General features: G+C 49.2%; 1 protein-coding gene across 1 annotated transcript in view; it reads right to left on the reverse strand.

Annotated features, from left to right (window-relative positions):
• Nucleotides 1-7,666, reverse strand: part of AKTIP (AKT interacting protein) — a 47,395-nt gene extending 39,729 nt beyond the window's left edge. The window contains exon 1 of the mRNA XM_089320043.1: nucleotides 7,548-7,666. The gene's annotated coding sequence lies outside the window, so the exon portion shown is untranslated. The remainder of the gene's footprint in view (nucleotides 1-7,547) is intronic.
• Nucleotides 7,667-13,786: the final 6,120 nt, after the last annotated feature.

The following is a 13,786-nucleotide window of genomic DNA, read 5'->3' on the forward strand; positions in this document are numbered from 1 at the left end:
AGCAGCTCAGAACAGCTGTGCCCTCCCCTTCAGATCAGGCCACCCCCTTGTCCCAGGAGTCCATGGCCTCATTCAGGCGGGAGTGGAGGCAGGGGTCTCTTTCCAGGGTCTTCAGGGAGGTTGTGGCAGCGATCTCTCTCCCTCTCTCTGGCCTCCCCCAGCCTTTTCTGACACTTCTCTTTCCCCAGGCCAAGCCACAGAGCAGGCAGTCAGGACATTGGTCCCCACTGCCACCTTCCCCATCGCCATCTCTGTCTCCTGCTGTCCCCTGCCACATTGCCAAGGCCATGTCTCTCATGCAGCATTCTTCCAAAGATAAATCACAACTCATCTCCGGGGGAGAAAATAAGGTCCTTGTGTCGTGATAGGCGTTCATAAAAACCAAAGCAGAACTTTTGAAATGAGAAAATGCTACATACAACAGGACTAGGAATTATTTTCCAAAATTTGGTTTTTGGTGTGTGTACATACATGAATGAGCATACTTCAAAAAGTTCTTAGCAAATTGAATTAAAAGACATTTTGGTGCAAAAGATTTTTGAAATCTGTGCATAGTTTTCCCATAATCCACCTTTGCCAGGAACAGTTTGACAATGCCTGTATTCCGGCGTCCTGTGGGCCATGTGCAAAGGCTAACATATGGCATCACGCGCCATCACAGAGCAACAAGGCCCATATCCCAAGGGACACAATGCAGGGAGAGGCTGCCGGGCCTGGCTCTGGGGGGGCCCGCCGAGGGAATACAAACAAAACTTGAGAAAGTCTTCATGACTGAGGAGTCTGGCTCGCCATGCCAAAGCCCATTTTGGAGATTAGGAACAGTTTGTCCCCACCCCCACCCCATCTGTAAATAGTGGGAACTTCTCCCTTCTCCCAAGGGAGAGTGACAGCTCTGGCCAATGCGGGAGAAGGTCACTTTCAGAAAGGCCAAAGGGAGAAAAAAGGAATTCATGTATTTTCCCCCAAATACTTCTCCTGCTGCATATCAGTTAAGAGACGGCTTTGCTGCCCCCCCCCCCCGCCCCACCCCCTAGTCAGCCATGCATCAGTGGCAACAGACACCAAGCACTTCTGATGAGCCAATCTGAGGTTGCGACCAAGCCAGATCAAAAGGCTCAGAGGGGGTCCGGTGCAGTGGTGCAGGGGGTTAATGCCCTGACCTGAGGCACCGGCATTCCATATGGACGCCAGTTCGAGACCTGGCTGCTCCACTTGCGATCCAGCTCTCTGCTATGGCCCGAGTCCTTGGGCCCCTGTGCCCACGTGGGATTCCCAGAAGAAGCTCCTGACTTCAGATTGGGGCAGCTCCAACCATTGCGGCCAACTGGGGAGTGAACCAACGGATAGAAGACCACAGCTCCTCCCCTGTCCAGGCAACGTCCAGGGGTCCTGGCAGGGGCTTGACAAAGAACGTGGAATAAACGAGTGTGGACCGAACGTGGGAGAAGGGCCAAGCTTACTCCGTGTCTTGACAGTATCTAACGGGTTCCAGGGAATAGCATTGCAGTTGGCATCTTTATCCTGTCACATTCCATTCAAGACCTTCCAAACACCTTTCATGTGTTCTTTTATGAATTTGTTCACAGGCAGAACCCTGAGAGACGAATTAAGTGACTTCTGATTTGTCTGTTAATCTTTTAATAAAACTATCACTTCTGCTGTTGTTCCAGGAGTCTTTCAGGGCCTTCTAAGTGTGTGGCTCCCGGCGTCACAGCTGGAGATTACGTTCTGTCTTCCACACAGCGCATCCCTGCTAGTCACAGACACACACACACCCAGCAACGCATCTGGTGGCCTCTACCCCAGGAGAGGCTCAATGGCATCTTCCCTCACTAGTATTTTGAATACTAGTCTGAGGGGAAAATAAACAAGCCTCTTTTTTTTTTTTTGAATAGGTCTCTAAATTATGAAATTTCAAGGGCTAACAAAGCAATCAGATCTTAAATGTTAACTGCCATTTCCCTGTGCTCTTTGGTTAACAGATGAGAAATCTGGACACTCACCCTTGCTTTATGACCCACTGGAACCAAAACTATTTTGAATGAACAGACCATTTTCCCATGGTACCATTTTCTACTCTTTTCCCATCGCCTAAGCAGGGTGCAAATCATCACCTGGTACTCGAGACTTAGGGAAGTTAAACCTAAGCTGCTTTCTCAATCTAGTTACTCATTCATTCATTTATCCCATTCTGTGAAATGCCAGAACATATGTTTATTCCCTCCCAGAAAAAAAAGGAAGGAAGGAGGGAAGGAAGGAGGAAAGCAAGCAAAAAAAAAATCACAGATCATGGTCAATACTATGAAGGAATACACAGAGCAAGGGGGAAAGAGACTTCTGAATGGGGAGGAGGGTTGTGGGTAGAGATGTCAGGGAGGCCCCCAAGGAGGAGGTGTCGGATCTGGGAGGAGCTAAGGGGAAAGGGCAAAGGGGACTGCTTGGCCTATGCACGGAGTAGGTGAGCAGCAAGGGGACAGGGAACACCCCCCTCCCCCACCATGAAGAGGTGGGAGTGGCCAGGGCAGGAGCCAACTTGCAAGACCTCAAGGGTCAGTGAGAAATACCAACTTTATGTTAGGAGAAGTCAGAAGTGAAATGTCGCTGTACTCCATAGCTTTATTCACAATTGTCCAAAGACCGGGTTGTGGGGGGGCAGTCAAGTGTTCCTCAGCTGGTGAGCGAGTGGACAAAATATGATACAACCGTGGAAGGCAGACGCGTCAGAAATGAAAAGGAACCACCCATCCTGCAAGAGCACGGGCAAACTTCAAATGCATTAGGCCAAGTGCTAAAGCCAGACTTCCTGTTGGTCACCTACCAGTGTGCTGCACAGCCAGACTATTGCCAAACTCAGGAGGGGCAGCGAGGCACAGGCCTTCTGTGGAGCTGCAAGGAAACTTCGTGCAGAAGCTGCAGCTATGGTGCTAGCAGCAAGGAAAGTTCTGGGATTGTTCACCAATGAGCCTCCCCCCTAGAGCTTTGCAGAGTTGAACAGACACAGCCGTGGGATTCACAGAACTCATTATTCACATTACTGGAAGCAAAATGTACTGTTTTATTGAGTCAGCTGGGAGAAGAGACATGCCCTATGACATAGCACAAGCTGTGATATGCAATGAGAGGGCTCTGATATGGTCATGGCCCCCAGCACTAATTCCCCCAGTGACACCCACATGACTCTGGCCCCCCAACCCTTGAGAGCCTCAGCTTCCTCCTCCTGCAAAAGCTGGGGCCAGGACCCAATCTCTAAGGTCCTTCTGACTGTAAATTCTTAGCCATCCTCTTGTGATTTAATGCCGCACTGCTTCTTCTGAGACAAGCTGGGGATTCCCCAGCCCCTACAGCTCGTCCACGTTTTTCCCAGGGTTGTTTGGATCCCACCTGCACATCTGCCGGCCACCTGCTCTACTGTTTATCCTATCTTTACTTTCAGATAAACTCATTTTTTAAAAATTGCACTGTTTATTTTAAAAGTAAACGTTACATCACAATGGAAAATGGGGGGAGGGAGTCAATCAGGAGCCAAGAAAAATACATACGAGGAACGCAAAACAATGTTGGCAATTTCTGGTTCAATTATTGCAGTTGGAAATTTGCCTTTTTTTTTTTTTAAAGGCAGTATGATGGAAGAGAGGTGTTAAAGACCTATTAGCACCAAACTGAGACGCTCTCCCTGCTTTATCCGAAGGCTTCAAAGATAATTGAAAAGGGAATACCTTTGTCCTTTGGTGATTCAGTGTTATTTAATGCCAACTCCATGTGCTACCTAATATCATTTCTCATTATGTACTTGTGCGCCTTCCACACTTGGAGACATGTCGAAGTGAGCATGCAATATATTTTAGAACACGTTACTACTGGCTCTCAATTAATGAGCTTTATCTGGGATTCTAAAGACAGGAAAAGGAGAACACCAAAGGAGGGTTTGGGCTTAAGTTCAATACCATTTGGAGACGACATTTAGAGAGAGTTCTGGTCTCCAAGTGGGTCTGAGGCTAGAAAACAAAGACATGCAGCTTAAGGGTTCCAAGATGGTGGTGGTTTTTGTGGGAAAAAAAATTCTAGCTGACCCGCGCCTGTCATGGGACCAGAGTATGATGGCGCCTGGGAGGGCCTGAAGACCCACAGAAGACTTGGTGGTGAGGCTGGACAGCAGCTCTGTTCACAAGAGCCAGGAAGTGGAAACAACCGAGCGCCCAGCAGCTGATGGGTCGATGAACAGAAGGCCCCCTCGCTCTCCTGTGAGTTACGAGTCAGTGGTGGAGAAGTGAGGTACGGCCGATCACATAGCCCCTGGTTCTGTTTACGTGAGCCGTCCAGCAATTTGTCTGTGATACAATCACAATGTCGATGTACACCAAAACATGTTGGGCACCTTAAGGACACAGTTACACAAGGATACTTCAAAAAGTTTTTGGAAAAATGGAATTTAAAAATGTGGCGCAAAAAAAAAATCTTTGAAAACACACACCGGAATTTTTCATTAAACATTTTCCACGAACTTTTTGAAGATCCTTTCTATCTCAACACAGCTGGAAAAGACATTCAGGATAGGCAAATCCATACAACGAGAATGCAGATGAATGGTTGCCAAGGACTGAGAGGAGGGTAGGATTGGGGCTGATGGCTAAAGGGTGTGAGATTTCCTTTTTTAGTGTGGAAAACATTCCAAAACTGACTGTGGTTGAAAAACACTATGTTTAGGGTCCGGCACCGTGGCTCACTTGGCTAATCCTCCGCCTGCGGCACTGGCATCCCATATGGGTGCTGGGTTCTAGTCCCAGTTGCTTCTCTTCCAGGACAGCTCTCTGCTGTGGCCTGGGAGGGCAGTGGAGGATGGTCCAAGTGCTTGGGCCCTGCAGCGGCATGGGAGACCAGGAGGAAGCACCTGGCTCCTGGCTTTGGCTTGGCGCAGCGCACCAGCCATGGTGACCATTTGGGGGGTGAACCAATGGAAGACCTTTCTGTCTCTAACTCTGCCTGTAAAAAAAAATGGGTATATTTATAATTTTTATGTGTTTTCCTTATATGAAAGGCAAAGAGACAGAAATAGAGATCTCTTATCCACTGGTTCACTCTGCAAATGCCTGCAACACCCAGGACTGGGCCAGGCCAAAACCAGGATCCGGGTCTCCCATGTGGGTGGCAGGGACCCAGCCACTGGAGCCATCACCTGTTGCCTCTCAGTGCACATCAGCAGGAAGCTGGAATTGAGAATGGAACCAAGACTTGAACCCAGGCACTCCGAGACAGGATGCTGGCATTCCAAGCAGCATCTCTACATCAAATACCCACCCCTGAATGGCACATTTAAATGGGTGAAGTGGTATGTGAATTTCCTCAACAAAGCAGTTACAACAACACGGCAAGAAGCTTTGGAAACCAGCTCTGCCCAAACCTGGGCGGCTGTGGGTGAAGACATCACTGATGCTTGGGACCAGCTACACACGAGAACCACCTGGGGGCTCCGGAAACCAGCGATGTTGGGCCCAGCTGCACCACTCACATCTGACGTTCTGTGGGGACAGCCCTCCACAGTTCTCAGATTCCCCAGGTGACTCTAATAGCCATGCCCGAGAATGCTGGGTCAGAATATTTGTGCACAGAGAGGCACACTTGCTCCAATGAATGCCTTTGCTGATTACCGAATCTGCCCTCCTCATACCAGGGAGCTCCTTGTCCCACACCACACACACCTGTGACCACTGAAAGTAAGTCAGCTACATGAAAAGCTACCCGCTCTGCATCGTTGTTCACTGGGGAAAGACAGCAGAACCATGAGACGGCATTTCATAGCCAGCAAAATGGCTGTGATCAAAAAAACAAGAAACAGCAGGTGACGGCAAGGATGTGGAGAAACGAGAACCCTTGTGTATTGCTGGTGGGAACATCAAACAGTGCAGCCCCGGTGGAAAGCAGAATGGCGATTTGTCTAAAAGGTAAACACCCGCTTACCAGTAGACCTCACAATTCTGCTCCTAGGTAGATCGTCAAGATTCCAAAAGAACCAAAAACATGTTCTCAAGCAAGTACATGCACCCGCACACGACAGCCAATAAATGAAAACCACCCTAGCGTCCACAAATCACGGGTGGATAAACAGAATGTGCTCCATACATACAACTAGCCACAGAAAGGAATGCAATTTTGATACATGCAAAACAGGTGATTCTTGAAATTATATTCAACGAAATAAACCAAACACACAAAAAATATCGTACAATCCCACTTATAAGGGTACTTAGAATAAGCAAATTCACCAAAAAAAAAAAAAAAAATAGAACTGGCTACTGGGGGCACGGGGAAGTTAGGGTTCCCCGGGGAACAGAGGTTCAGTTTGGGACAATTTCTGGAAAAGGGCGATGCTTGCTGGCCTTGCAAGCATACTTACTGCCACTGAGTGGGCTCTTCAAAGTGATTGAAATGGTAAGTTGTATGTCATGTGCATTTTACCGCAATTAAAAAAAAAAAAAAGCAAGGACAATGAATAATAATTAAAAAAAAAAAAAGTCAGCTACAATGGGCCTGTCTAGGCAGTGGGAGAACTTTCCATACTTCAAGAGAGCAGACTTCCGCCCCGGTGGAGGGGCACACCCACCTAGGATCAAATCCTGTGCCTGGCTGGTCAGTCTCCCTGCACCTAGGTCCCCTCAGTGAAGGGAGGATGAAGCACAGTGGCTGATACAGGGGAAGCACTCGAGAGCATCTACCCGCACCACTGTCATGACCATCCTTGCCGAGAGCGGCGTGTCTGCCTTGACTCAAAAGGCAGGGTGTATGCTGGGGTGATGAAGATGCCATAGCATCAGACAGCGGGGATGGCGTGTATCCCCCAAGCCCCTGACCTACACACCTGAACCTGGTGGATCTCATGATGCGTGAATTATGCTCTTAAAGGCGGGGTATAGAGTCATGCAAAGCCTTCCACAGTGTAGACACACAATGGCGGGTGGGTCAACATGTTTGCTAAGCAAAGTCACGGCCATCCAACAGGCCCATTTTCTACCCATGCTGAGAAGGGTCAAATGCTGACTGTAAGAGCTCCCCTGTGGTGCCAGTGAGCAGGCAGGGCTGAGACCCTGTGGGCCCCATCTCCCCTCTTCTCCCAGGCGAATGAGAAGCAGCAGCACGGATCCACCGCTAGGCAACACCAGTGACAGCCCCCCACAACCTCTGAGCTCCACACGAAGTATGTCACTCCTTTTTAGCCTAATTGGGGAGGGGGGAGGAGGGGTACCTGCCACAGATGCAAGCAGCTGGGAGAGGCTCAGCCTGGGTCTCCCTGGAACCAGGCAGCAATGAGGCCCGAGCATTAGCAGTCGAAAGGTGTCAACACTTGCCACCAGCTGGCACCATGCAAAGCAGGTGACCCATTTCCAAAGACAAAGCCAGCCATCTCCCGCCTGGGCCTGCCAAAGCCCTGAGACCTCCATCCCGAGCCTAAAGGGTAGAGTCTGGACCTTTCAGGGGTAAAATCCAACTAAAGCTCCCTGGAGAGTGGCTGATAAGTGCATGATCTGTGCCCCAGTGTCCTCCGTCTCACGTACCTCCTGCAGCTGTGGTACAGCCTCCTCCAGGAAGCCCTCTTCTCCTTTGGTTGTCCAGATAAGCCTGCACAGTCAAAGGGATGGAGCTAACCAGCTCTCCGTCCTGGTTTCCTTCGTTCTAACCAGAGAATGTTGAGCCTGGGGAGACAGCTGGGAGGAGGAGGCGGGATGATGATGCAAATGGCCTAAAAGAGGGCGCGGCAGGCATTCAGCGCATGCTCAGAAGAGGCGCCTGCCTCGTGTTCACAAGAACAGGCAGCACCTGCTTCAGCCGTGCGGGGCGGGCCTGGGGGGTGGGGGTGCTCTCGGGCTCGGCATCGCCTGTGCAGAGTCTCCACACCTAGTGGCTGCCGGGTGCAGCACCTGGGTGACTCAGAGGCGCTGGAGCCTAGGATGCAAGCTGAGGGCAGGACAGCAGGCCTTTCTCAGGCCAGGTGGATGGGGGAGGGGCCTTATGAGCAGAGAGTGGATGGAAAATTTGGAATTCTACAAATGAGCTTGAACAATTGCCTTCTGAGCCAAGAGGGGCAGTTCCTGCTCCCAGCGATTGTGTGACTAGGAGGGAAGCAGGCCACACCCATCCTGGATCCCTCAAGCCAACTGTGGATGGAAAAGCCGTGGGGTCTCAGTAAACAGGAGAGGAAAGACAAATTGACGTTTCGGTCTGGTGCATAATCCTTGGTGGGCAGAGAAAAATTGCCCCAAACAGTGAAAACTTGTGCTTATTTAGGAACGATATTAGACTTTAAATACACACAGGTTATTGTAGGCCAAGTGTACCTGAACCCAGAAATTGAAGTTCAAAAAGTAAGACATTGGAAGCCGCCTGGCCCTTGTAGGTTACGTTTCAGGCCATTTGCTTCTCGAAGCAGGGAGGAAGGGCGGGCATAAGCCACACCTGGAGGCCCCTCTCCTTTTTTAAAAAAAAACTTCAAGAGCAATATGATCTGTCCTCCTCATGGGACTGTTGGAGACACAGACCCATTTCCTTTCCCAAGCCAAGCGCACGTCTCCCTTCTAACTTTGATTCTGTTGCTGCTTCTCTTACTCAGGATGCTAACGCCAGGAGGTTTCTAATTTCAGAGTCTTGACCATGTAAGTGCTAGCAAATTATGTTTCTCTGAACTAAAGCGCACTTTTGGCTTTCAGACTAAAAAGCTCTGGAGGGTGTTTTTTTTTTTTTTTTTTAAAGAAGAATGACAGATGTGAGCCCTTAGAAGCAGCAGCTCCTTCCCAGACCTCCGTGGCATCATTGCCGCCTTTAATATTGCTGCCAGTCTCTTGCAAATGTATCACAAGTTGGCATTTATTAGTGTGAGGCACAAGTACGGGGCATGTTATTTGATTTGAATAACAGCTCGGAGCTACGGTTTGAGTCCAGAAATATATTAGTCAGAAACAATCTCATTTAATAACACAGAAACTAATAAAAGAAAAGTATTCCAACTGATTCAGAATTGAATTTATGAATATTGCTTTAGCAGGATTAATGATCAAAACCCCAACCTGTTTGTCACGTTATAACTGACTTTTCCATTTAAATGCAAAACCAGAAGTCAATGAGTCCAAAAGATTGTATATTGCTTTGGAGAAAACCAGTTCATTTTACATGTAAGCTTCCAAATTGGCAATAAACTTTAATTACAGGGTCAGATAATCAAATTATAATCAAATAGCTTCACATAAAAATCTATGTTTGAAATTAATGGGACACAAGCCTGCCACATGCTATCATTGCACCTCTGTAACTGACTAACCGACATTTCATTTTCATTTAGAAGTCACCGTGAGGACTCCCTCCTCAATTTCCACCTTGTAGCTTAATTTGATTTAGAAAACATTTCATTCTTAGACCATACAGTCCTTCGGATTTTCATATTCACCCACGTTTTCCCTCCTCCTCACCTTGGCGGAGGTCTGTGTTAGAGCTGACTATGGGATTTCCAAATGGGTGCTATGGTGAAGAGGCAGTGCAGATGTGTGTAGGGAGGAACCCTTAACCTGGTGTCATGTCTCACCTGGCAGAGGAAACTTTGCACTGTGGAGCTGAGTGGATCCATGAGAGGAAAAAACTATATTGCTTTAAAAAAAAAAACCCTGCATTATTTTGGAACCAACAATTGCATCGGCAGGTGGACAGCATTCATACTTACACCTGCTTCGTTGTGTCATTAGAAATGAACAAGCTGAATGCTGTTCTTCTGCTGGAAAATCTTTTTTTTTTCTAATTTTTATTGAAAGGAAGTGTCTTTGTATTTTTTAGCAACAGGAGCTTTGTTGTTATTGCAAGGATGAAGAGCCAGAGGCTGGGGCTGACCAAATAAGAGATGCAAAGAAGCTTGGAGGCAGACATTGCAAATGGATGAGCTTCCATCATCGGCATGCTTTCTTTTCCTGACGATTAGACTTTTTTTCACTTTTCCATTTTTTATAATAAGTGCAGTACGGAACATTTGGCAGGACTGCCAGATGAAAACTAATTCTGGGCCGGCGCCATGGCTCACTAGGCTAATCCTCCGCCTGCGGCGCCGGCACACCGGGTTCTAGTCCTGGTCGGGGTGCCGGATTCTGTCCTGGTTGCCCCTCTTCCAGTCCAGCTCTCTGCTGTGGCCAGGGAGTGCAGTGGAGGATGGCCCAGGTGCTTGGGCCCTGCACCCGCATGGGAGACCAGGACAAGCACCTTGCTCCTGCCTTCAGATAAGCGTGATGTGCTGGCCACAGTGGCCATTGGAGGGTGAACCAACGGCAAAAGGAAGACCTTTCTGTCTGTCTCTCTCTCTCACTGTCCACTCTGCCTGTCAAAAAAAATTAAAAAAAAATTAATTCTGTAGTATGTAAGTTCTAAAAAAACCTCATTTCCTGTTTACCTGAAATTCAAGTTTAAGAGGACAATCTCAAGTTTTATTAGCAACATTGGCAACCGCAGTCGGTAACGAGCAGGACGCCAAGTGCGTCTCTGAGAGTTCAGGGCTGGTGGCTTCTGAAATACTGCAGGGTTTCCCAGTGGTTCACTCAGCGCTTCCCACACTGGCTGGATCACCCTCCCAAGCAAGAGAATCAGCTGGGAACTTTTTCAAACCACAGGTGCACAGGCCCCCCTACCACTGCTGACCCAGGGCACCCAGGGTCACATCTGGGAGTTTGTATTTTAATAAATGTTCCAGGTAGTTTTTGGCATCATCAGACAAGTTTGGCAAATATTGTGAATGTCTCCTGTCACCTGAGAAGAAGGTGGTGACGGAGGATGGGAGCTAAGACACAGCTCTTAACCTTCCAATCATAGCCCAGAAAAGCGCTCAGCTGTGTCCCTATACTTGGACCTACTGAGATGCCGGCCTTCAAAATGTTTTATTGCCACGCTCAGATTCACGGAAAGATTCCGTGATTGAGGGACCGGCAGGTGGAAGGTTTCTGACTGCGGAAGCTGTCACTGATGGTGTAGGCAGGACTTCCTGTTTTGTAGGGCACACCCGGGTCCCGCCATGGACCCCTAAAGGGCGGGGGTGGTGGTCACTTCTGCCCTGGGCTGTCCATCTGTGAACAGGAGATTCTCCCTGCCTCAAGCCTTGCCAGTGTCACAGGGAAAATGTGGGACCCGTAGGAACCCCCGGACATCCATCTGCGCCCCTAGCACCACGCAGGTGCATTCCTTGGGAACTGCAAGGAGGCCGATGGGATGAGAACAGTCAGTGAGCACAGAGGAGCCGTGGGGCCACGCCCGGCTCCCCCTGCCAGGGCAAGAACTGTGGGTTGGAAGCCAGCACTTCGTCTCCTCCTCTGAAGAGGTTTCAGCCTGCAGAACTATGAATCAGAGAAAAGAATGAGGCCTGGTTTCACCTGCCTTCTGTAATGCCCTCGCCAGGCGGCCGGGAGCTGCCTCTTCAAAAGGCTCTGTGGCCTCCAGGACACCCGTCCCCGACCCCTTTGGGGGTCTTCCTGGTTTCCAAGGTCACAACCTTGACCTTGGGCAACCCTTGTCTTTGCCTCAGCTCCCACCCGGTTCCTTACATCAGGTACTAGCGCTCTGGAATTCTCTGCTACATTTGTTTTATTCGTGTGTGGCTGTTGAGAGATTGCCAAAGAGACAAAATTCAATTTCTCTTTTTCACCTAAAGCTGTTTCCTCCCCCTTGCTCTTCCTGGTGACCTGTGCTGCACAGCCTTAACTTTTTTTTTACTTTACAGGTAGAGTTATAGACAGAGAGACAGAAAGAAAGGTCTTCTTTCCATTGGTTCATTCCCCAAATGGACGCTACAGCTGGCACTGCGCCTATCTGAAGCTAGGAGCCAGGAGCTTCTTCCTGGTCTCCCATGCAGGTGCAGGGGCCCAAACATTTGGGCCATCCTCCACTGGCCTCCCGGGCCACAGCAGAGAGCTGGACTGGAAGAGGAGCAATCAGGATTAGAACCTGGCACCCATATGGGATGCCGGTGCCACAGGTGGAGGATTAATTAAGCGAGCCACAGCGCCTGCCCACAACCTTAACTCTTTTTTTTTTTTTTTGGACAGGCAGAGTGGACAGTGAGAGAGAGAGACAGAGAGAAAGGTCTTCCTTTTGCCGTTGGTTCACCTCACAATGGCCGCTGCAGCCGGCGTGCTACAGCTGGCGCACTGCGCTGATCCGAAGCCAGGAGCCAGGTGCTTCTCCTAGTTTCCCATGTGGGTGCAGGGCCCAAGCACCTAGGCCATCCTCCACTGCACTCCCGGGCCATAGCAGAGAGCTGGACAGGAAGAGGAGCAACCGGAAACCTTAACTCCTGTAAGATCCACTGTTCACTATTCTCCAGTTCTTCCCACAACTCTATGAACCCAGAGACTGAAGGCATAATGGGAAAATGTTCCCTTCCACAGGAAAAAGGACCACTGAGCCCCACCCTGAGCCAATGGACCAAGTCCTTGGATCACACTTCATACCTGAGAGGGAGCAGGGATTTTTCAAAGGCCAACCGGGCCTCCCCATCCGGGCTCTGCATCCGTGGATTCAACCAACCACAGGGCGAAATTACTTTGGGGAAAAAAAAAAAAAACTGCATCTGTACTGAACATGTACAGACATCTTTCCTGTCTCGTTCCCTAAGCAGAATAGTACAACAGTGATTCACCTTGCACTAAGTACTAGAAGTCCTCCAGAGGTGATCCATGATGTGCAGGAAAAGTGCAAAGGTTATGTGCAAATACAGCACCATTTTCTGTGAGGGACTTCCTGGGGCATCTGCTGTGGGGTTGAGGGGTTGAGGGTGGGCTGTGGCTGCCTCTTTTGCTGTTCGAGACCTCCAGAGGAGCTTAGCTCAACCTTGTAAGACATGAAGGTCAGGGTGGAGTATCTGTGGGGACAAACTGAGGACAGGATGTGGAGAAGGCAAAGCAGAGCAGGGTGATGCCCCTCACGGCAAGTGGAGGGGTTCAGGTGATGAAGATGGACCACGTGATCCTGTTGTGCTGAGTCTCCTACGTCCTTGGGGGCGCCCTGCTGACAAAATGCTCCAGGCCCAAAACACGGCTTGCTTCCTGCTTTTCCTGATGGAGGAATCCCAGTATAAATCACCCACGATGCCAAGAATTTATCAAAAACACTGGGGACTGGTGTTGTGACGCAGCAGGTGAAGCCCCTGCTTATGATGCTGATTTGAGTCTGGCTGCTCCACTTCAGATCCAGCTCCCTACTAATACATCTGGGAGGGCAGCAGAGAATGGACCAAGTGCTTGGGCCTCTGCTACCCACGTGGGAGACCTACTTGGAGTTCTAGGCCCTGGATGTTGTGACCATCAGGGGAGAAGACCAGCTGATGGAAGATTCTCATTTTCTTTCTGTCTCTTTCTCTCTCTCTCTCACTCTCTTTCGAATAAATAAATAATCTTAAAAAAACAAAAACAAAAACTTGGAGCTAGCTCTGGCTATCTCCAACTGTGATGCTGTCCCAAGTCTCCCTGAACACTGAAGAATGTCACTTCAGCATTATGTTGAGGGGTTTCTGGAACCATGAATTGTCAGGGTTCTCGAAGTTAGATTTCAGTTCAGATGGAATGTGAAATTCTAGGAAGTTGATCCCTGATGGTAATTTAATGTTTGTATGTGTCTCAGGTGCCTTGAAGGTGCTCACCCTCTTTGACCCAGAAGTTCCACAGCTAAGGGTTTCTCTTAAAGAATGTCATCTGTATAAAACTTTTAATTGAGCCGGCGCCGCGGCTCAATAGGCTAATCCTCCGCCTTGCGGCACCGGCACACCAGGTTTTAGTCC

The sequence above is a fragment of the Oryctolagus cuniculus genome, chromosome 18 (genome assembly GCF_051225735.1).
Source record: "Oryctolagus cuniculus isolate XC-2025 breed Fujian yellow rabbit chromosome 18, ASM5122573v1, whole genome shotgun sequence".
NCBI lineage: Eukaryota > Metazoa > Chordata > Mammalia > Lagomorpha > Leporidae > Oryctolagus > Oryctolagus cuniculus.